At 43.2% G+C, this 23,772-nt stretch overlaps 1 protein-coding gene across 6 annotated transcripts in view; it reads left to right on the forward strand.

Moving 5' to 3' along the window:
* Positions 1 to 23,772, forward strand: part of iqch (IQ motif containing H) — a 303,610-nt gene that overhangs the window by 260,057 nt on the left and 19,781 nt on the right. The window lies entirely within an intron of this gene.

Here is a 23,772-nt window from a genome sequence, read left to right on the forward strand (position 1 = left end):
ACAACCTTGTTAGTGTGACGCACCCGACATCGCCCCATGTAAATAGTTACGTCATATACACACGCTGTACATAACACACACACACACTCTTCGATGCACTCACGACACAATTATATTTATAACCACGTAGGCACATATCTTTGTAAAAAGGGGGGATGTCATGATATTCAAACACACACATCATGATAGACACACCAACAGACAAATCAGAACACACAACACCACAACCAATGACAGAAAGATATAAAAGCACAGACACGACCCCCGGTGGTCAGTATTAGCTGCAGAGGAGGACCAGGACACATCTGTTACCAAACACACTCAGGGAGACAGCACGTGCAGAGTATCCAGAACGAACTGTATTATAAGAGTTAAAATAAAATAGAGTTGTACCACATACAACTGTGTTGGCTCATCTGTGCACCAGAGCACCCAACACCACAAATTCATTAGCACGGATGTTGTATCAAGTGAGATACCTTTGCTTCTGAGCAGACTGTCGATGAAGAAAGCACACATGAAACTGGATATGGAACAGGATAAGGCAACAGTTTTTGGCAAGACGGTGGACTTACAATTTACATAGTCGGGACAATATTGTATTCCATTACTGACAAATAATATTTCAAGTAGAGTGGTTAAGGATGTGTTAATGGCAGTTGAAAATGGGACTTTAGCTGATTAAAGGCTTGTGGTATTAAAACTGCATCGGCAATTTGCACATCCGTCTCCTCGGCGGCTGAAAAATTTATTAAAGGATGCAGGGGTAAGGGATGACGACTATACTAAACTGATAGAACAGGTTAGTGACCGCTGTGAAGTTTGTAGGAAGTACAGAAGGACACCAGCACGACCGATAGTAACCCTACCTTTGGCCAGGAATTTTAACGACATTGTGGCCATGGATCTTAAGATCTGGGATAAAGCAAATAATATATTTATTTTGCATTTTGTAGATTTAGCAACCAGATTTAGTCAATCAACGATTGTACGAAGTAAAGAAAAGGGAGTAATTCTGGATCAAATCGTGGAAAAATGGATAGGGACAGGAATGGGTCCACCGGCAAAATTCCTTACGGACAATGGGGGAGAATTTGCTAATGATGAGTTTAGGGGTATGTGTGAAAACATGAATATCAGAGTTATGAATAAGGCTGCAGAAAGCCCATTTAATAATGGTGCCTGACAGAAATCATGCTGTCATCGATGACATGCTTCGGAAAATTTTGGCTGATCGACCAAATTGCAGGCTAAATTCAGCTTTAGCATGGGCGGTACATGCAAAGAATTCATTGCAGATGGTTGGGGGCTATAGTCCTTATCAATTAGTGTTTGGTAGAAATCCTAAAATTCCATCCATTTGGGATGACCAGCCTCCAGCTTGGGAGGGGACTACAATTAGCTCTGGTTTTGCTGAACATTTAAATGCATTACATAGCAGTAGAAAAGCTTTTTTGGAAGTTTTAAGACATAACGTACGGCCATCAGATTCCGTTTTTCAGCAAGGTGGCATGGTATACTATAAGAGAGACAATTCTAATGAATGGAAAGGCCCAGGGAAGATCATAGGCATAGATGGCAAAACAATTATTTTGCAACATGGTAATCAAACTGTTAGGGTACATTCATCAAGGATAATGGGTACAGATTACAAATTTTCAAATTTAGACCGAGCAGACAGATATGACGAGGAACCAGAGTTATCTGGTACGCATGTGTTACAGAACTATAAGGACCAATTAACTGATATAGACAGGGTTTCTGTGGAGGAACACAACACTTCTGATGAATTAGAACAGGCCATTTTTCCGAAAGGGCAACTGCCAAAAGTTGGTACAAAAGCGACATACTTGCCTGAAGGGTCTAGTCAATGGAAGGATGCAACTGTTATTAGTAGAGTAGGGAAGGCCACTGGAAATTATAAACATTGGTTGAATATACAGCATTCAGGGGAAGGAGTCAAGACAATGGATTGGAAAAACGAAGTTCAAAAATGGAGGGCACAGAAATGCAGTGCTAGTTCAGATAGTACATCAGATAGTGAACAGGTCCGCAGGAAATTGTCGAGAACTATTGAAAGGACATCCCACAGCAGAAGGGAAAGATCAAGCAGTAGCAGTACAGAACGAGATACCAGGCAGGAGAGGGGACATAGTTTATCAAGATCTCGGAACATGAGTAGAACTACGAATACTAATAGGAGTAGAAGCCCACATGCACATGAGGATTTGGTGGCTTCAAATAAATTGGATGAAAAAGTTATCAAAGATGCTAAACAGCAAGAATTGCATAGTTGGAGTGAATTTGGGGTATACACGGAAGTACCGGGACAAAGAGCTCTATCTCACAGATGGATTTGCACGGAAAAGGTTCTTCCGGATGGAATATATAAGGCAAAGGCCAGGCTTGTGGCAAGGGGATTTGAAGAAAACTAAGAAGATCAGGATTTAAGGGTAAATTCACCTACAGCAGGAAAGGTTATTTTAAAGATCTTCTTGGCTCTATTAGCCACAAAGGCATGGGAATGCAAATCCATAGATATAAAAGCTGCCTTATTGCAGGGGCATCAGCTCCAGAGAGACATTTTTCTCCGTCCCCCTAAAGAAGCAGCTAACACAGAAGGGGTACTCTGGAAGTTGAACAACTGTGTATATGGATTAAATGATGCATCTAGAGTCTGGTATTTTCCGGTAAGGTCAGTTTTGTTAAAGTTAGGCTGTTGCCAGTTGAAAGCAGATCCTGCAATGTTTTACTGGCACTATCAAGGAAATCTTTCTGGCATTTTTATGATGCATGTCGATGATTTTTTGTGGAGTGGGACTAGTGATTTTGAAGCTATTGTAATCTCTGGTTTGAGGAAAGAATTCAGGGTTGGAAGTCAGGCTTCCGGTGCATTTAAATATATTGGACTGGAAATTGGACAGACTAAGTTAGGGACAACTTTACGTCAGCAATCTTATTTGGAAAGCATCAGCCCAATAGCAATTAGTCGTGGCCGACTTTCACAAAAAGACGCAATGGTTTCAAAGATAGAAAAAGAGCAACTGCAAAGTTTAATTGGGCAACTGAACTGGTTAGGTAGACAGACTAGACTGGACGTGAGTTTTGATGTCTTAGAGTTGAGTACAAAAATGAATGATCCCAAAGTGGTGGACATAATAAGAGCAAATAAAGCGTTGGCTAAACTAAAAATGCAGGAGTGTGTTTTGAAGTTCCCGGTTTTAGGTGACCTTAGGCACTTGAAACTCATAGTTTATAGTGATGCGTCCTACGCAAATTTAGGTGATGGGGTTTCAAGCGCAGGAGGTTTTATAATTTTCCTTTTGGGGAACAATGGTAAATGTTGCCCGCTTGTGTGGGAAACAAAGAAAATAAGGAGTGGTGAAAAGTACTTTGGCTGCTGAGACTTTAAGCCTTGTAGAGGTGGTGGATATGGCCTTTTATATAAGTATGATATTGACAGAAATTTGGGGATTTGGGTAATATACCTATTGACTGTCACATTGACAATAAATCCCTGTGGGAAAATGTGCACTCTACAAAACGTGTCAATGAAAAGAGGTTACGGATAGACATCACAAGTTTGAAGCAGATGTTGGACAGAGGGGAAATAACAAAAATTAAAAAATTAAATGGGTCGACAGGAGCTATCAAATGTCAGACTGTTTTACGAAAAGAGGGGCGAGTTCACAGAAACTTTTGGATATAGTTAATGAAGGGCGCTTGTTTCTGTGACTTTTTTCTTCCCGTCTCGTCCAAACAAAAAAAAGGGGGGGAAATCATGTGTGTTTTTGAGTTTCTTGAAATTTTGTTTTCACCTAATTATTATTTTTTTCTCCAAGGAAGGAGAGACTGTTAAGTAATGGGTTAAGAGACATTGCAATTAGTTGTCTCATTTATGTTAAGTATCCATTAATTGACACTGATATGTAAAGGGGCTTCAGGTGGCCTCTGTCAGGTGATGAATGGTGAGAGCTTTGTGCAAAGGCTGTTGGAATGAAAAAAATGTGTTTGTGAAAAAGGAGCAGAACTTTAGACTCTTCATATCACAGCAACTAAAACGTCTAACACAGTAGGCATCACTCCCACTTGCGATCCAGCTATATCATTACCCAAGATAAACTGTATTCCTGGACAAGATAGTTTCTCTATTACTCCTACTACCACTTCACCGCTCTTCAATGGACATTCCAACCTTACCTGATATAATGGAACACTACTCCTCTCACCCTGAAATCCACATATTACCACTTTTTCTGGCAATATTCTTCCCAAACTACATAACACCTCATCTCTTACCATTAAAAATTGACTAGCTCCTGTATCTCTTAAAATTGTGACTTCTTTACCTGCTCCTCCTGATACACATGAGTAAACTTTACCCACACAAGTAAATTCTTTAAGGAGATCTGGCACCTTCTTATCAATCACCTCTTGAACAGGCTGTACAATTGTTTGCACCTCCTTCGCTTCACTTGGGCTTTCCTTTACCACTTTAACAAACCCCACTGTCTTAACCTGTTTTACCACATCAGCCTTCCCAGTGCTTTTCTTCAACCACCAACACTGTGACTTTACATGGCCTAGTTTATTACAGTGAAAACATTTGAAACTTTTCATTTCTTTTCCACCCTCCTGGATTTCTTTTTTAATCTGAGGTACACTCCTTATTATCTCCCATCAGATCACCTTTACCTTTACCACTTGAGCATTTCTCATATCCCCAGTTTCTATCCCTCACAGGCTTAAACTGATGTCGGAAACCAAGTTTTGATTCATGTACTAATTCATAATCATCTGCCATTTCTGCTGCTAACCTCACAGTTTTAACCCTCTGCTCGTCCACATGAGTTCTCACTACACCAGGAATTGAATTTTTAAACTCCTCCAAAAGTATAATTTCTCTGAGAGCTTCATATGTTTGATCTATTTTCAAAGCCCTTATCCACCTATCAAAATTACTCTGTTTGATCCTTTCAAACTCTATGTATATTTGACCAAATTCTTTCCTTAAATTTCTAAACCTTTGTCTGTTGGCTTCAGGCACCAGTTCATATGCACCTATGATGGATTTTTTCACCTACTCATACGTCCCAGATACATCCTCCGGTAGTGATGCAAACACTTCACTAGCCCTACCTCTTTGTTTGAACCAGTAATACCCACATGTCCTGTGACCACTTCATTTGTTTAGCTACCTTCTCAAATGAAATGAAAAAGGCTTCTACCTCCTTCTCATCAAACCTTGGCAATGCTTGGACATATTTAAATAAATTCCCACCAAGCCTTCAACTTTGACACTCTTTCTCACTATCCTCATCACTATCCTCAAACTGTACATTTCCCTTTACATGTGCCAATTTTAACTTACTGTCATGTTTCATGGCCATTTTCTGAAGTTCAAACTCTCTCTCTTTATCTTTTCCCCTGATCTGTATCTCCCTTTCTCTTTCTTTTTGTTCTGCTAAGGCTATTCTTTCTTTTCTCATTTCTTCTCTCTCCTTTTCGCTGTCCTCTCTATCTCTCTCTCTTTATTTTTCCTCTCTCTCTCACTCTTTCTTTTTCCTCTCTCTCTCTCTTTCTTTTTCCTCTCTCTTTTGTATTCAAGCTGCTTTAACTCTTTCTCATGTTCCATTTGCTTAATTTGTAACTGCATTTTTGCCATTTCCAATGAGTCAAACTGTATCTCAGGCAACTTTAAATGCTTAGCCACCGCCGTAATTACCTCATCTTTTCGCATTTTGTCAGGTAATGTTAATTGCAATGTTTTTGCCAAATCTGAACGTCTGCTTTTAGTCTCTGTCCGTAAGGTACTGCGTGTGACTATCTCCACCCCAAAAAACTTCAGAGCCTCTGAAAGAGCCATTGTCCACAACACAGTCCCTACTTAAACTAAAATACCACACCTGAAAAGCACCCACAATATGCTCACCCCTCACTGTCTTTAAATTCACTAAGCCAATCCAATAAATAGACTTTTATCCCCGTCGAGCCCCCAACTTGTTATAGGCCAGGGTGTAGAGAACCCCAAAGTGTATCATGGATTTCACCTGACCCACAACTTTTACTAGATTGTTGTACGGGGAGCACACGGCCCACTCGGACAGGTGTGGAACAGCAGAAATGGAAAAGTATTTTTTAAAGCAAAACAATGTTTATTCTATGAACTCAAGTTAACCTTTTTAAAACATATAGTGAACATCTTAGCAACCATCAATTCAAATACAACCCCCAAAGAATACAACACTAAGTAATCCTTAATAAATTCCCAAACAACATTCAGAGGACAAAAGATCCTTTTAACACCGAGATCAGGGGCGGGATCCTCCGACCCCCTGCCGGGTGGGAGAATCGGCGGGGGTCGGCGTGAATCCCGCCCCCCAAAAACCGGCCCGGCGTGAGTCGCGGGGTCCGGCGTGACTCAATGGGCCCCGGTGCTGTCCGGATTCTCCGGCCCGCCATGGGCCGAAGTCCCGCCCGTTCTATGCCGGTCCCACCGGCGTAAATTAGAGTTGGTCCCAACAGTTACCATGTTGAATACAGCAAATGGACATTCATAAGCTTGCAGAGATTCATACACATCCTGCTGTGATTGCAGCTTCTTCAACACTAAAATGAAACCAAACCCACCCCACAGCTAAAAGCCTAAAGCGAAAGTAAAAAGCTGACAGACAGCCCAGCTCCACCCACTCTCTGACATCACTGCAGTAATAAACACCCATTTCTTAAAGGTACTCTCACTACAGATTTTTATATACACACCCATTTATAAACACCCATTTCTTAAAGGTACTCTGACATGGCACTTGTGATCTCTTCCCTCTTTGGAATTTGATAATGCTCCCTTTTAATGGTTGCGATCAAATCCATGGGATCCATACACATTCTGAGATCGTTATTCTTCTTTTTCACACAGACCATTGAGTTGACCCAATCTGTAGGCTCTTCTGTTTTCCTTATGACTCCAAGTTGTGTCATCCTGTCTAACTCTGCCTTCAGATGGGCACGCAGTGGTGCTGGAACTCTTTGAGGAGCGTGTTTCACCGGTTGGCATCCTCCCTCAATTGTATTTTATATGAGAAAGACAAGACCCCTTGAATATTTCCGGAAAGGCCTGTACACTGGGCTCCACTGAGCCACTGTGTGTACCTCAGTGCACAGTCAGTGCTATAGACTTTTCAAAACCAGTGCCTCACACACTTCATCACCCAATAATGATTCACAACCTTCAGCAACAATTGAGAATTTCAACTTGGGCACTTTGATTTTTACTTGCATGTCTAATTTGCACATACCCAAAGTGTCAATCTTCTTACCATTGTAGTCTTTAAGAAAGATCGGCTTATTTTGAATTCTCGCCTTTAGATGCATAGTCTTAATAGCACTTATACTAATTAGGTTTGCCTTTAACAGTAATTAGCGATCGATTGATACTCAAAGATACAGCCATTTGTCCCTTTCCGCACTCCTTATACTTGTGGGTGGCATTTTATCCGGTATCTCTTCTTTTGCTGTGTCTTCGTCCGACACCAGGCCTACGAAAAATGTGTCACTTAAATTAATGTCATCGATCACGTTAATCAACTGCCCTGCATTAATTTTCTTATTTGAGAAACAGAGGAATGGATTCTGCGTTTCTAGGCTAGGTGCCGGCGCCAATGGAGAATCCGTGGTGTTCCACGACGGGAAAATTGGCATGAATCCCTCACCGATTCCGGTACCGGCGAGGGGCTAACACCAGCACCACTTGGAACACCCACGGAACGCGCAGAGAACGGCCGGAGAATCATCAGGTCCTGGGCTGCCGCATGTACAGGGTTGACAAGCTGCAGCCGAACATGCCTACATCTCCACTGGTCATGCCGGGAAACAGGGCACCGGCCGTGCTGGACCCCGTACCTGCCCACCCACAGCCCACCTCCTGGCCAGCCGCCACCAATCCCCCCCCAGCCCGAGCAAAAGCCCTCTGGGCAGTGGCACGGATGTCGGCTGATTGTGTTGCCACTGGACACTGTCAGTAGCCGGCACGCCAGACTCACAACAGCTGGCACCACACGTGGCCCGTGCCATTGGGAACTCAGCTCATCGGAGGCGGAGCATCATGGGTGGACCGGCTAATGATGCACCAACGGCGTTGCAGCTGCCCGCAGCGAACGTCCCAATGATGCCGATTTTGAGGGAGCGGAGCATCATGAACCAGCGTCAAACCAACGCCTTCGCCAATTCCGACGTCGAAAGCCATTCTCCGCCTGATTGCCGTTCCCGATTCCGGCATCGGGCTGCAGAGAATCCCACCCAGTGTTTCGCGAAGTGATTCTTCCCTTTGCACTTCGTGCATACTTTGCCAAAAGCTAGGCATTGCCTTGGTAGGTGCTTATAACCACATTGTTTACATGCAATGGCTGTATGTTCAGACAGTTCAGAATGGCCGCTGAGACCACATTCCTTTTCTAAGTGCATCACAACAGCATGGCGGCTGCATCACTTGCAATATTTCGCACCAAAACGTCTTGCATTAAATGTATTAACATGTTGCGCAGCTAGTTCGTTTGCATGGCAAATTTTTATATCTTCTGTTTATGAAAACTCACCACTATTCTTAGAAGTCCCCCTATACCAATACGGGCCGACATTCTAAACGGCGAACAGGGATTCTCACTCCCTGACTCCGATGCAGACTTCAGTGGGTGCTATTCAGGTCAAACTATGTTTTCAAGTTATCCCCGGATATAACCCATACCTTCACCGAAGATTTCATCTACTTACCACTTAGTAGCATCGATCCTGGGTCCCGCATTGCTAAGTAAGTAAAGTAGACTTTGGATAACCACTATTTCAGGTTAAATTAAGTTATTTTATTATTATATTTTTTCTTTTAAAAGCTGCAATTACTTTCTTTACAGAAAGGATAAAGATCTCGCTTCTGGATCCTTCTGGTTGGTTGAAGGGACCTTCAGGCCCAACTTGACAATCAATCTTCTTTTTAAAATCTGGTCTTCTTTAGATGTATTCACTGATGAGCTTGGTTGCTGTGTCCCTATCTTTCCCATGTACCGAGCTGAGAGCTGACTCTGCTGGCTGACTCTGCCTACTCTTTAAATTCTAGTCTTCCTTAGATGTATTAGCTATTTTAGCTCGGCTGCTTTGCCCTGTCCCTTTCCCATGGCCGAGCTGACTGTAATCTGACTCTGAGCTGCTTGTTCCTTCTCTGCTTCTCCGCCTCTCTCTCTCTCTCTCTCTGAGTTCTGGTTCTGCCCTGGTCTCTGGGTTTATATATTTTTCTAACCGTTATTAAGTTTTTATGACGTTATTGTAAAGTAACTCTTATTTCACTTTGATTGTAAAAGGTATCTTTGATCTAAACATTCTAATCCAACTAAGTATTCATTTTGACATGACCTCCACTCTCAGGTCTCTGATTACATTGTTTCCTTTGTGATGTTCAAAGTTCCTTTGTGATATTCAAAAATGCTTTGGTTTCAAGAGTTGTGAATTTTGGTTTAATTCCTGCCATTTCTATAGTTTTATATTCCAATTGTGTCCTCAGCTCATAATTTTGACTTTGATTTTGGCTTTGAATTATGTTTGTCGTAGACTGGTAGTCTCCAGTTTTCTTTAATTTACCTGGTATTAGCAAAATTTCACACCTAGAATTGTCACCAAATTCAACTGAACCTCTCCTTTCTTTTCCAGCTGCTTACTAAGATAGTTAATTTCAACAAAGGTGTAAACCATTCTTTTTGGCTTCATTCAAAATCCTGTTTGTCTTGTTTGCTAAGCCTGCTTGACCAAGGCTATCTGCATTTTACAATTCTGCTCTTTGCAGTTGCTGTTAACCCTTTGTGGGATCTTTCCCTGTATCCTCTCATGTTTCTCTCAGACCAGATATTGCCAGACTTCCATGTTTCAAATGACACATCTTTCCATATTTTCAATAACACCCCGTCTTGACATTTGAAACATAACTATATAATTTCGTCAATTATCCCCCCATCTAATTGTACTGACTAACATTTATCCCATGATCTTTGTCATTTGTATGTATATGTTGTGATTTTAAATAGTGCACCGAAATCAATTCGTAAATGTATCCATATCACAGACCAGTGTCTTTTTTCGTTCTTTCCTCAAGTCCAATTACTGTGAACCATAGCCGCAGCCGCTCAGGAAGGTAACACCATAGCTATATCCGTGTGTTCCACGACCTCCAAAGCAGTTTACTTCCTTGGGGTAGCAGCACCGTAGAAACCTCCTCATGTCCCTTAGAAACAGCACACAACTCAGTCCATCAGTAACCAAAAAGGTCTTTTGTCCATCACTGGCTATTAAGTGTCCCATTTTTCTGTCATCCAAATTGCTTTCCATTTCTCATTGGAATGGTAAATTATGATATCATGTACCACCCCCTGATTCCCTTGCTTCATTAATTTAAAAGGTTCAATCAATACTGCTTCTATCCCTGACTTCCTCACATTAATGTCTAACATTGTCCTGAACCATGTATGTCTGCCAGCCCCTGGTGTACATGAGAGAATACCTTTCTGACAAATTTCCTTTGAATCCCTTTCGTCTGTTATCATTTCCCTTACAACATGAAAGTGTATATTTTCCATTACAACATTTGCAACATAATATGCCAACAGTATTCGCAAAACCACATCGAACTGTCACTTTTTCCAAATAAATTCTCCCTATTGTTAAATACACCGTTAAAATAAATTAAGTCTTATCTTAACACATTACTCATCACCTAATCATACAAATAGACTGTGTGTTACAACTTTACATTTGTGCAACTGTTATCACAATTTCAATACCAAAAATAAAGTACAATATCGACACATCCCTTCGTGGCTTTGGGACCAATAGTCATTCCATACTAAATATGGCGTGTTAACAACATCAATATTATTTGTGATGTTCTATGTAGTTAAATCAAGACAACACTCTAAACTACCACTATTCCCCCTCTAGTAAGACATTCACACAATTTAGAAATGCTGATCTAGTTCTTGAATGGCACACATACCCCCATTATCATACATAACAGTCCCTACCAATTTACATGACATTTCTTCCTTAATAGTTATTACGCTCATCAATGCAATATTGTTTGTTGCATTGGTAATAATTTTCCCGCCATGGCATCAAGCTACAAAAACTATTAAACTATTGTCATTTATCATATTGTGGTTTCTCGTCAGTCGCTGTTGTCTGCCGAGACCCTTAATAACTCCACCACGTCGTACATACCCCGTGGAAACCGCAGATCATCCATCAGCTGATGCCCAATTAGAGATGTCTGACCGGAGGTTTCACTGTTCAGTAATAATTTGATATTTTGATTTGTTTCTAACTCGTAAAGTTTTCCTCTGGGCTCTGTCATTTAATTCCCTCAAATATGTAGCCAATTGTATCATTAGTTTCCCCCCCAATCCTGTCTAAAATATTCTTCTCTGGAGTGTAATTCTCTTCCTTCTTGTGAACTGGTTTGTCTGTTATTTATTTTTTCCATCTGAAAAATCAAATGAACAGGTCAAGGGTGGAGAGGGCCCTAATCTTTAATTTGTACTTTCTATCTTCGTTTGAACACTCCAGAAGTGCCCTCTCCAGGACTTCCGGATTTCTTTTGCTACCATTTCTTTCCTTTTTTTTAAAACTGGTTTATTTTCCTTATCCTTGATATACATCATACAATTAAGGCCTGTTAAGCCTCCTCCTTCTGTCAATGCACCCCTGAGTGAGATTCGAAGAATCTCAAACTCCTCCTCTTTTGCTCAGTGATCCAATCTGGTCGAAACCTAACCCTGATACATTCCTGATATTGCTACTGCATTTACTTTCATTAGGTTATTTTGATTACGACCGGATTTTTATGAAGGTAAGTTCCAAACATGACATTTTAACTTGATCATCTGTCCAATCAATGCTGCTAACGGGTTTTAATTCACTGTCTTCCCACCAATTGGGTCATGTGTTTTAATTGTGATACAATTTCTTTTGCTCCAGACACCATGCTTCTCTAATCCAACTGTATGTTTACCCAGATTCTGAACAATCTTTTATCTTTACATTTCACAGCTTCACTGATTATTTTTCCTGCAGTCTTAGTTGGTAGCTTGACCCAAAGTTCCTTTGTATTATCAATTTTTTTTAATATCTTAATTTTACCTGCATCTATTTTTCTCAAATCGTTTCCTGCCATCAGATTCTCATTTCCTGATATTGCAAGTAATTCTCTTAATCTAACTTTTGATTCAAAGTCTTTATTCTCAAAAGCTCCTTCTTCAATGTATTTAACATTCTAAACATCATTTTTTTTTGTGCTAATGACATACTTGTGATCGTTGGGCACTAGGACCCTGCGGAGCTATGCAGTGTTAATTTCAACGCATTAGTATCAAAGTGATTTCCTGCAAGCAGCTGACTGCTACCCAGTACAAACTGTTTATCTGTTTATTCTGAGACCAATTTCGTTCTGAACATACTGATTTACTACCTCATAATACTGATCACATTTCTACCTGCCATTTATAACTTCTAATTAATGTGAAACTCGGTTTTGCAAAATGGAACATTTTTTAAAAAATACAAACACCAAAGGAAATTCACAACTTCTTATTAAACATACACACACTCATTCATCCACTCAGATCTTGGATCTCTACTTGTAGGGTTTCACAAATCATTATTAAGCACACACTCATTTATCCACTGAGATCTTGGACCACTATTCTGTAGGGTTTTAGTTACTCTTAACAAAAATCGAGACCCCTCCATGCTGATAAAGTTTCACTTATGCATGAGTTTTTTGCCTCTGTTAGTTTCTTCCACTCTTGTTTCATTGATTTCAATTCTCTTGACCGTGTTTCAGAGCAAGAGGATTATTCTAATTGCCATTTTTCGGAATTCTAAGTTCTGTTCCTGGTTGTCCCTTTCAGTTGCAATCTGAAATTAAGGATAAGTACCCTTTCTGGGCCCTATCCAAGGCTAGCTAAGGCACTATCTTCCTGTTTTAGTTAAGGGTCGATTGGTTATTGGTCTCTAAAGATTCTAGGTGTCCCCTATTTCTCTAGGATGTCTCCTCACAATCTGCTTTACTCTAAGGATGATTTATTTTTTGGCCTCCCTTTACCAGTAATGGATGCAAGATTTTTAGTGCTGTCACCAAGATGTCTTGCAGACCTTTTCTCAGGGTCAGCATCTTCTAGTCTGCTGATTTCACACCCAACCTGAGTTTTATGTCCCATCAATCCACAGAATATCCTTACAAAAGTCAATCACACATGACTTTCCAGACTAAACTCGGCAGGTAAAGTCTGACTCACACATAGACCAGAAACTTCTAATATTCTTGCCTTTGTGCCGGTTAGAAACTTCTAATATTCCAACCGTTTCTTGGGAACTAGAAACGTCTAATATTCTAGCCCCCACTCTAGCCCCCATTCTGCTCAACTAGAAACTTCTAATATTCTAACCTCGCTTTACCTAGAAACTGCTAATATTCAAGGCCTCCATGCTGGGCGCCATGGAGAAAGCAAAACAACCGGCTGGGCGTAATTAATACGGTGTTAACACATCGGGTGCCATGTAGAAAATAAAGCAACCCGCTAGGCATAATTAACATGGTTTTAATTAAACGTTGGGCGCCATGTTTTTGAAAACTCACCACTATTCTTAGAAGTCCCCCATACCAAAAAGGGCCGACATTCTAAATGGTGAACAGGGAATATCACTCCCTGACTCTGAGGCAGACTTCAGTGGGTGCTATTCAGGTCAAACTATGTTTTCAAGTTATCCCCCAGTATAACCCATACCTTCACCGAAGATTTAATCTACTTACCACTTAGTAGCATCAATCCTGGGTCCCGCATTGCTAAGTAAGTAAAGTAGACTTTGGAATAACCACTATTTCAGGTTAAATTAAGTTATTTTATTATTATATTTTTTCTTTTAAAAGCTGCAATTACTTTCTTTACAGAAAGGAAAAAGATCTTGCTTCTGGATCCTTCTGGTTGGTTGAAGGGACCTTCAGGCCCAACTTGACAATCAATCTTCTTTTTAAAATCTGGTCTTCTTTAGATGCATTCGCTGATGAGCTCGGCTGCTGTGTCCTATCTTTCCCATGTACCGAGCTGTGAGAGCTGGCTCTGCTGACTGTCTCTGAGCTGACTCTGAGCTGACACTGCCTACTCTTTAAATTCTAGTCTTCCTTAGATGTATTAGCTGTTTTAGCTCGGCTGCTTTGCCCTGTCCCTTTCCCATGGCCGAGCTGACTGTAATATGACTCTGATCTGCTTGTTCCTTCTCTGCTTCTCCGCCTCTCTCTCTCTCTCTCTCTCTCTCTCTCTGAGTTCTGGTTCTGCCCTGGTCTATGGGTTTATGTATTTTTCTAACAGTTATTAAGTTTTTATGACGTTATTGTAAAGTAATTCTTATTTCACTTTGATTGTAAAAAGTATCTTTGATCTAAACATTCTAATCCAACTAAGTATTCATTTTGACATGACCTCCGCTCTCAGGTCTCTGATTACATTGTTTCCTTTGTGATGTTCAAAGTTCCTTTGTGATATTAAATAATGCTTTGGTTTCAAGAGGTGTAAATTTTGGTTTGGTTCCTGTCATTTCTATAGTTTTATATTCCAATTATGTCCTCAGCTCATAATTTTTACTTTGATTTTGGCTTTGAATTATGTTTCCCATAGACTATAGTCTCCAGTCTTCTTTAATTTAACTGGTATTAGCAAAGTTTCACAGCTAGAATTGTCACCAAATTCAACTGAACCTCTCCTTTCTTTTCCAGCTGCTTACTAAGATAGTTAATTTCAACAAAGGTGTGAGCCATTCTTTTTGGCTTCATTCAAAATCCTGTTTGTCTTGTTTGCTAAGCCTGCTTGACCAAGGATATCTGCATTTTACAATCCTCTCCTGCAGCTGCTGTTAACCCTTTGTGGCATCTTTCCCTGTATCCTCTCATGTTTCTCTCAGACCAGATATTGCCAAACTTCCATGTTTCAAATGACACATCTTTCCATATTTTCAATAACACTTCTAATTGGAGCTCATTTTGTTGTGAAAAACGCTTTCGCACCTTTCGCACCTTAATAACATGCAATCCAAAAACAATTTTATTTCTAACCATGGAGGATTTCAGAGTCGTGAAGCTGCACATCTGCGCTTTCAGCTTAAAGTCAGTAAGAAAACTATTGAATGATTCACCAAAATGAACCTTTAATATGTGTCATTTTTCTTAAGTGTACAATGCTCGTCAAATTTTTTGATCAGAGCATCAACTTTCTTACTGTCTTCCTCTTGCTCATATGCGAATGTATTATATATTTTAATCACCACAGTGCCTGCTACTGTGAGCAATAACGCATTTTTTCTCTCTTCTGGCTGTGCCTGCAAGCAGATAGCTGAGGCATACAGCATGAAATGCTGCTTAAACACGGGCCAATTTCCATCCACGTTACCAGTATGTTGTCTAAAAGCTGGAGCTTTTAGACTTTCCATTTCAAGAACCACGTTTTTCTTGCAGCAACGTTTCTTCTTTGTTTGACTACTGTGCCATTCAAATCACTCCTGGTATCATGTAATGTTCATGTACTATGATAATAAACAAATCAGCGTACGACAGAACATCCAGTTCAAGGCTAGTTATTTAATGTTGAATAAACTGTGGGTAGACTAAATTATTGTTAACCAAATTGTGGAGCTTCTAACCATGCTACTGTAACCCTGACCAAGACTGGTTTTGTCCGGTTCCAATGTCCTGTTCCTCTTGCATGACACCTAGTTGCTGGAGGCTAGAAACACTGTTATAAACACTGTTACTGCATATCATTACAAGGGGGAGGTTTTTGCTGGCTTTGTTTATTGTTTTATGGTATTGTGTTATTTTTTATGTATAAAATTTGAAAAATATGAATACAAATACTTCAATAAACAAATAAAAACAATTTATAAAATAATAATTGATTAATGATAACTGAGCATCATGTTTTCGGAAGCAAAGCACCATTCTGTGTTCCTGTAATTTAAAATAATGCACCTCATGATTCATATCACAATGATGCATTATAAGATCATAAGATCTAGGAGCAGAATTAGGCCATTTGACCCTACCGGGTCTGTCTACACAATTTGACCATGGCTGATCTCATCCTGGCCTTAACTCCACCGACCTGCCCGTTGCTCAGAACCTTCAACCATTACAAATTAAAAATCTGTCTAACTCCTCCTTCGCCCACCGCACTCTGGGGTAGTGAATTCCACAGATTCACATCTCTTTAGGAAAAGTAGTTTCTCCTTAACTCTGTTTTAAATTTGCTAACTCTTATCCGAAGAGTATAACCTCTCGTTCAGCCCTAAGTATACCGTATAGTATAACACCAAGTTACTGTATTATAAAGTTGTCATGGGAATGTCGCTTTAAGAAATGTCTGTCTTCTCAAGTGGCTGCAGTGATGTCATTGTGTGGGTGGAGCTGGGCTCTGCACTGCTTGTTACTTCCATTTTGAGCTGGAAGCTGTTTTTGGCTCTGAGTTTTGGTTTTCAGTTGGAGAGCTGCATTCAAACCAAGGAGGTGTATTTTGGTCTCTGCATGCTAAAGAATGTCTCCAGATCACTTGATGATTTCAAAGTAATACCTATTTCTGTAAGGAAGGCAAACCTCCTGTCTTTGTTAAAAGGGTCTTTGACTTATGGATGTTGTTGGGAAAGTTACTAAGGGTTACCTATAGAGCAGTGTATCTTTGGGGGGGGGGGGGTATCAGTGTTGGTAGTTGATAAGATGTTTACTGTGTGTTTATAAAATGTTAACTGGATTCATAGAATAAACATTGTTTTGTTTAAAAATACTTTAGATCTCTGTTGCATCGCACCTGTAAAATGGGCCCCTGTGCTCCCCATAACCATAATCTATTAAAGGTTGTGGGTCAGGTGAACTCCATGATATACTTGGTGTTCTCTAAACCCTGGCCCATAATAAAGTATACTGCAAATTCTGTCTACCGGTTACATGTGAAAATATTAAACAAACAACTTTTTCACCGTGCAAGAAAGACATTTATTGCAACGATCAATATGTGAAGGGGTGACTGAGCAACTGTAAATGGAAACAATTGACAAACATTGCAACTCACCTGATCTGTCATTGTAACTACAATTGGAAGTATATGTGTGATCATAACTGTGGACGCGATCCGCCGGCCACACTGCACTGGATAAGCAGCTCGCTGTGGCACAGTGTGGGCGGTGAAAGCTGGGAGACTCCGCTCCAGGGATCTACCCGGCTCGTGGGATTCAAGGCAATCTCGCGAGACGTTGCAAGGGGAATCCCGGCCACAATGGGCAGGACCATTTTTTAGCAAATCTACATATTAGAGCGAGGCAGTAAGTCTTATTACTCTAACATGCAGATTCCAGAGGTACCTGAGGCTTTGGGGTTCATTCCCATCACCTCGGGCGAGCACTATTTGGTACTAGTCCCCATAAACAGGGACCAGACGGTACGGCACTCGTGGGGGTCTCCAAAAGGATCAGAGGCCCCCAGCTGCATGCCCTTTGGGTAGGGTGGTGCCTTGACACTGCTGGTGCCACCTGGCACTGCCAATGTGCCCAGATGACACTGCCAGCTGGCAGGGGCACTACTATGTTACCAGATTGGCACTGCCAAGGTGCCAAGCTGGCACCTTCTGCGCATGCACAACGGGGCCGGAGTTGTCCTCCGCGGGTGTTGGGGGTTCAGGGGACCCTCCCATGTTGCGTTCGGGCTGGGTTGATGGTCGGGGATTCTTTTCAAGGCTCTTGGAGATCACGGCGCCATTTAAGCAGAGCTCCCCGTTGTAAAAAACGGGGCTATGTGCGGCCTCGGCTCCACATTCCCCATTCAGGCCCCTTATTCAAAGTGAGTCGTGTTGAATAGCCATGTGTTTCTCAGCACTGCGAGTGCCAGGAAATACGCGGCTGAATACTCTCGATCGTGCCCCTTGTCTTCCTTCCCCTCCTCTCAGCTGGACGCTGACGAATGCTAATGTACCGTTCTACAAATGCTGGATGCTTTTTAGTGGACCACTTGATAAGGCCATTCTTTACCTGCGTATCCACAGACTGTTAGATACAGGGCATGGCAGATAAATACAATCCCACCCTTATTCAATGCCCAGACATACATGCGTTCTAGCATTTGTGAGTGGATTAAACTATTCTCTTTACCCCAAAATTAAAGCAAAATATTGCAAATGCTGGAAATCTGAAATACACCAGAAAACCCAGCAGGCCTGGCAGCACCTGTGGAGAAAGAAACAGTGTTAATGGGAGTGATTGAATGGAAATGAAACAGAGGCCCGTGCCGAGCGTGTGTAGCCAGGTGCTCCCGGCACTCGCAGTGCCAAGAAAGACCACGCTATTGAATGGGAACGCCCCGCCGAGACCGCACAGTCCCATTTCCTGCACAGGAGCTCCACTTGCAGAAACTGAGACCAACCCCCACCGAGCCCTCCAAACCCCCACAACACCCCAACTCAACTGATCGGGGGACCTCATGCCCCCCCCCCCACGCCACACACCAATTAATATGGCAGGGCACCCCAAGGCCCGATCCCTGGCATGGGCAAAATGCCATCTTGGCACAGTCAGCCTGGAAGTGCCTCTGGCATCCTGGTAGTGCCCCTGCCAGCCTGGCAGTGCCAGGGTGGCACCCAGGTGGCATTGCCAAGATTCCTAGTCCTGGTTTGTGGAGACCAGTACGAATCGGTGCTGGCACAGTGTTTCCGAAGGGTGGGGTTTGGATCTCGCGCCTTGGGTAACTTGGCAAGCGCATATCAAAATGTGGCACAGTGGTTAGCACTGCTGCCTCACAGCGCCAGGGACGCGGGATCAATTCCGGGCTCTGGTGACTGTGCAGAGTTTGCACTTTCTCCCCGTGTCTGCGTGGGTTTCCTTCGGGTGCTCCGGTTTCCTCCCACAGTCCAAAGATGTGTAGGTTAGGTGGATTGGCCATGCTAAAATTGCCCCTTCATGTCCAAAAGGTTCAATGCGGTTACCGGGTTACCTGGAGAGGGTTGAGGTGTGGGCCTAAGTAGGGTACTCTTCTCGAGGGTCGGTGCAGACCCGATGGGCCAAATGGCCTCCACCTGCACTGTAGAGATTCTATGATTCTAAAGTGCAGCTTAGTGCAGTACATTAAAATGCAGATTATCTCAATCATGCCCGTTGTGGGTGGGATCCAGATCGCGACATTAGATCTCGCGAGGCGTGGCGAGTCAGGTAAATCCCTCGAGAGTGTTGGGCACAGCACAACGTGGCCATTACATCCCGCCCGTTGTATCGAGTCTGTTGATGTCTTGCCAGCATTTTCTGTTTTTATTTCTTTTTTGATCTCCTTGCGTTGGCACTGGACTCCATTGCGACAGTGATAGGGATTAGTAAATTCAGCTCAGATCATGGCTGGGATCTTTTGTTTTGTATAGTACAGTGCCAACCACATAGTTTAAATCAAAATTGTTGTTCTTATTGCAGTAACCAAGAATAATAATCTTTATTGTCAGAAGTAGGCTTACATTAACACTGCAATGAAGTTACTGTGAAAAGCCCCTAGTCGCCACATTCCGGCACCTGAGAATTCAGAATGTCCAATTCACCTAACAAGCACGTCTTTCGGGGCTTGTGGGAGGAAACCGGAGCACCCGGAGGAAACCCACACAGACACGGGGAGAATGTGCAGACTCCGCACAGACAGTGACCCAAGCCGGGAATCGAACCTGGGATCCTGCCGCTGTGAAGCCATAGTGCTAACCATCGTGCCGCCCTTAGCATAGTGATGATTTATCTTATGTTGTGGCTAGCGGGTAACACTCTCACCGCTGAATCAAAAGGTTATTGATTCAAGTTCGGTCGGGGGCCTTGAGTAAAAAAATATAATGTGACATTCCAGTGCTACTGAGGGGTGCTGCATTGTCAGAGGTGCTGACTTTCAGCACGTTAAACCAAAGCCTGGGGCTGGATTCTCCGCAGTCCCAGGCCAAAATCGTGTTTGGCGTGGGCGCGGAGAATCCACTTTTACACCCGAATCGGGCCCGGCGCCGTTCCCGTGATTCCCCGGTCCCCGGAGAATCACGCGCGCACGATTTACACGGCACAGCTGGGGGGCCATTGCCAGAGGCCTTCCCAGCGGTGCTCCGGTCCTGACCGGCTGAATTCCCGAAGGCGTGGTTCTAACCACATCTGGCCAGTCGGGACTCAGTCCGCGGCCACCCTGGTGGGGGGGACGGGTGGGGGGGGTGGGGGGATCAAGTACCGGGGTGGGGGGGGAGGCCTTATGGGCGGCCGGGGCGGCGATTGGGCGGGTTACATGGAGCGGCGCTGGGCAGATCGTTGGGACGTTCTTTGTTGGTCCAGGTCCGCCAGCTGAGTCCGCCATCGCGTTCGGTTCGGCAGATGGAGGCCGCCGCCATGCGCGGGCTCGGCACCGGAAGTATGGGGGCCCGTATCCGCAGCTAAAGCTGCGAGAAGCACTCCGGGGCACTGCCAGCCCCCCGCAGGTAGGTGAACAGGTCTTAATTTTTTTAAGGAAAGTCTGGCGTGAAACGCCAGCGTTTTTGCGGCAGCATGGGGACATAACCCCATTTTTTGGAGTATCCTGCCCCTGGTCTTTCCACTCAGGTTAAAAAATTCCATGGCACCACTGGAGTTCTCCCTCCTGCCTTGGCAAGTTTTATTCATCAATCAAGGTCATTAAATAAGATTACTTGGTTTGGATTGGATTGGATTTGTTTATTGTCACGTGTACCGAGGTACAGTGAAAAGTATTTTTCTGCGAGCAGCTCAACAGATCATTAAGCACATGGGAAGAAAAGGGAATAAAAGAAAATACATAATAGGGCAACACAAAGTATACAATGTAACTACATAAGCACCAGCATCGGATGAAGCATACAGGTGTCATGATATGCAGACATGCACATAATGAGATGCAGACAGGCAGCTAATGAACACAGAGAACAGGGCATAACCAATCAGCAGGCAGAACACTTGGGGTGGTTTCCCACTATAAAAGGCACGAGGCACTCACACTCTGCCTCTTTCCACTAGAGACATCTACAGAGTGAGTCCGGTGTATATATCACGAAACGCATACAGCACGTGGCTAAGAGCTAGTCTGGTTCAGTCAGACAGAGAGATCACACTTAGGTTAGCAGTGAGTCGAACTCACAGAGAACTGCTAACTGTGTGACAGGTTCAATAAATCAAATTGAACTAACTTCAAGGTCTGGAGTCTATTTCAGTTATAGCTGCATCCAGTTGCAGCCCGTGTTATCTCAGTGTGCTTAACACGACAACAGGGTGTAGTGTTAATGAGGTCAGTCCATAAGAGGGTCATTTAGAAGTCTGGTAACAGTGGGGAAGAAGCTGTTTTTGAGTCTGTTTGTTCGTGTTCTCAGATTTCTGTATCTCCTGCCCGATGGAAGAAGTTGGAAGAGTGAGTAAGATGGGTGGGAGGGGTCTTGGATTATGCTGCCCGCTTTCCCCAGACAGCGATAGGTATAAATGGAGTCAATGGATGGGAGGCAGGTTCGTGTGATGGACTGGGCGGTGTTCACGACTTTCTGAAGATTATTGCGGTCCTGGGTCGAGCAGTTGCCATACCAGGCTGTGATGCAGCCAGGTAGGATGCTTTCTATGGTGCATCTGTAAAAGTTGGTAAGGGTTAATGTGGACATGCCGAATTTCTTTAGTTTCCTGAGGAAGTATAGGCGCTGTTGTGCTTTCTTGGTGGTAGTGTCGACCAGGACAGATTTTTGGAGATGTGCACCCCTCGGAATTTGAAACTGCTAACCATCTGCTGAAGGGGAGGTTGTGTCTCACTAACTTGATAGAGGTTTTTGAGGAGGTCACTAAGATGATTGATGCAGGTAGGGCAGTGGATGTTGTCTATATGGACTTTAGTAAGGCCTTTGACAAGGTCCCTCATGGTAGACTAGTACAAAAGGTGAAGTCACACGGGATCAGGGGTGAGCTGGCAAGGTGGATACAGGACTGGCTAGGTCATAGAAGGCAGAGAGGAGCAATGGAAGGATGCTTTTCTAATTGGAGGGCTGTGACTAGTGGTGTTCCGCAGGGATCAGTGCTGGGACCTTTGCTGTTTGTTGTATATATAAATGATTTGAAGGAAAATGTAACTGGTCTGATTAGTAAGTTTGCAGACGACACAAAGGTTGGTGGAATTGCGGATAGCGATGAGGACTGTCAGAGGATACAGCAGGATTTAGATTGTTTGGAGACTTGGGCGGAGAGATGGCAGATGGAGTTTAATCCGGACAAATGTGAGGTAATGCATTTTGGAAGGTCTAATGCAGGTAGGGAATATACAGTGAATGGTAGAACCCTCAAGAGTATTGAAATTCAAAGAGATCTAGGAGTACAGGTCCACAGGTCACTGAAAGGGGCAACACAGGTGGAGAAGGTAGTCAAGAAGGCATACGGCATGCTTGCCTTCATTGGCCGGGGCATTGAGTATAAGAATTGGCAAGTCATGTTGCAGCTGTATAGAACCTTAGTTAGGCCACACTTGGAGTATAGTGTTCAATTCTGGTCGCCACACTACCAGAAGGATGTGGAGGCTTTAGAGAGGGTGCAGAAGAGATTTACCAGAATGTTGCCTGGTATGGAGGGCATTAGCTATGAGGAGCGGTTGAATAAACTCGGTTTGTTCTCACTTGAACGAAGGAGGTTGAGGGGCGACCTGATAGAGGTCTACAAAATTATGAGGGGCATAGACAGAGTGGATAGTCAGAGGCTTTTCCCCAGGGTAGAGGGGTCAATTACTAGGGGGCATAGGTTTAAGGTGAGAGGGGCAAGGTTTAGAGTAGATGTACGAGGCAAGTTTTTCACGCAGAGGGTAGTGGGTGCCTGGAACTCGCTACCGGAGGAGGTGTTGGAAGCAGGGACGATAGTGACATTTAAGGGGCATCTTGACAAATACATGAATAGGATGGGAATAGAGGGATACGGACCCAGGAAGTGTAGAAGAGTGTAGTTTAGTCGGGCAGCATGGTCGGCACGGGCTTAGAGCGCCGAAGCGCCTGTTCCTGTGCTGTACATTTCTTTGTTCTTTGTTTTTTGTTTATCTCCACCTCGGCCCCGTTGATGCTGACAGGGGTGTGTACAGTACTTTGCTTCCTGAAGTCAATGATCAGCTCTTTAGTTTTGCTGGCATTGAGGGAGAGATTCTTGTCGCTGCTCCACTCCACTAGGTTCTCTATCTTCCTCCTGTATTCTGACTCGTCCTTATTCGAGATCCGGCCCACTATGGTCGTATCATCAACAAACTTGTAGATGGAGTTGGAACCAAATTTTGCCAATCAGTCATGTGTGTACAGGGAGTAGAGTAGGGGGCTAAGTACGCAGCCTTGCGGGGCCCCGGTATTGAGGACTATTGTGGTGGAGGTGTTGTTGTTCATTCTTACTGATTGTGGTCTGGTGGTCAGAAAATCGAGGATCCAGTTGCAGAGTGGGGAGCTAAGTCCTAGATTTTGGACCTTTGATATGAACTTGGCTGGGATTATGGTGTTGAAGGCAGAGCTGTAGTCAATAAATAGGAGTCTGATGTAGGAGTCCTTGTTGTCAAGATGCTCTAGGGATGAGTGTAGGGCCAGGGAAATGGCGTCTGATGTGGACCGGTTGCAGCGGTATGCAAATTGCAGTGGATCAAGGTGTTCTGGGAGTATGGAGGTGATGCGCTTCATGATCAACCTCTCTAAGCACTTCATT

Source organism: Scyliorhinus torazame, chromosome 12 (genome assembly GCF_047496885.1).
Source record: "Scyliorhinus torazame isolate Kashiwa2021f chromosome 12, sScyTor2.1, whole genome shotgun sequence".
Classification (NCBI taxonomy): Eukaryota; Metazoa; Chordata; class Chondrichthyes; order Carcharhiniformes; family Scyliorhinidae; genus Scyliorhinus; species Scyliorhinus torazame.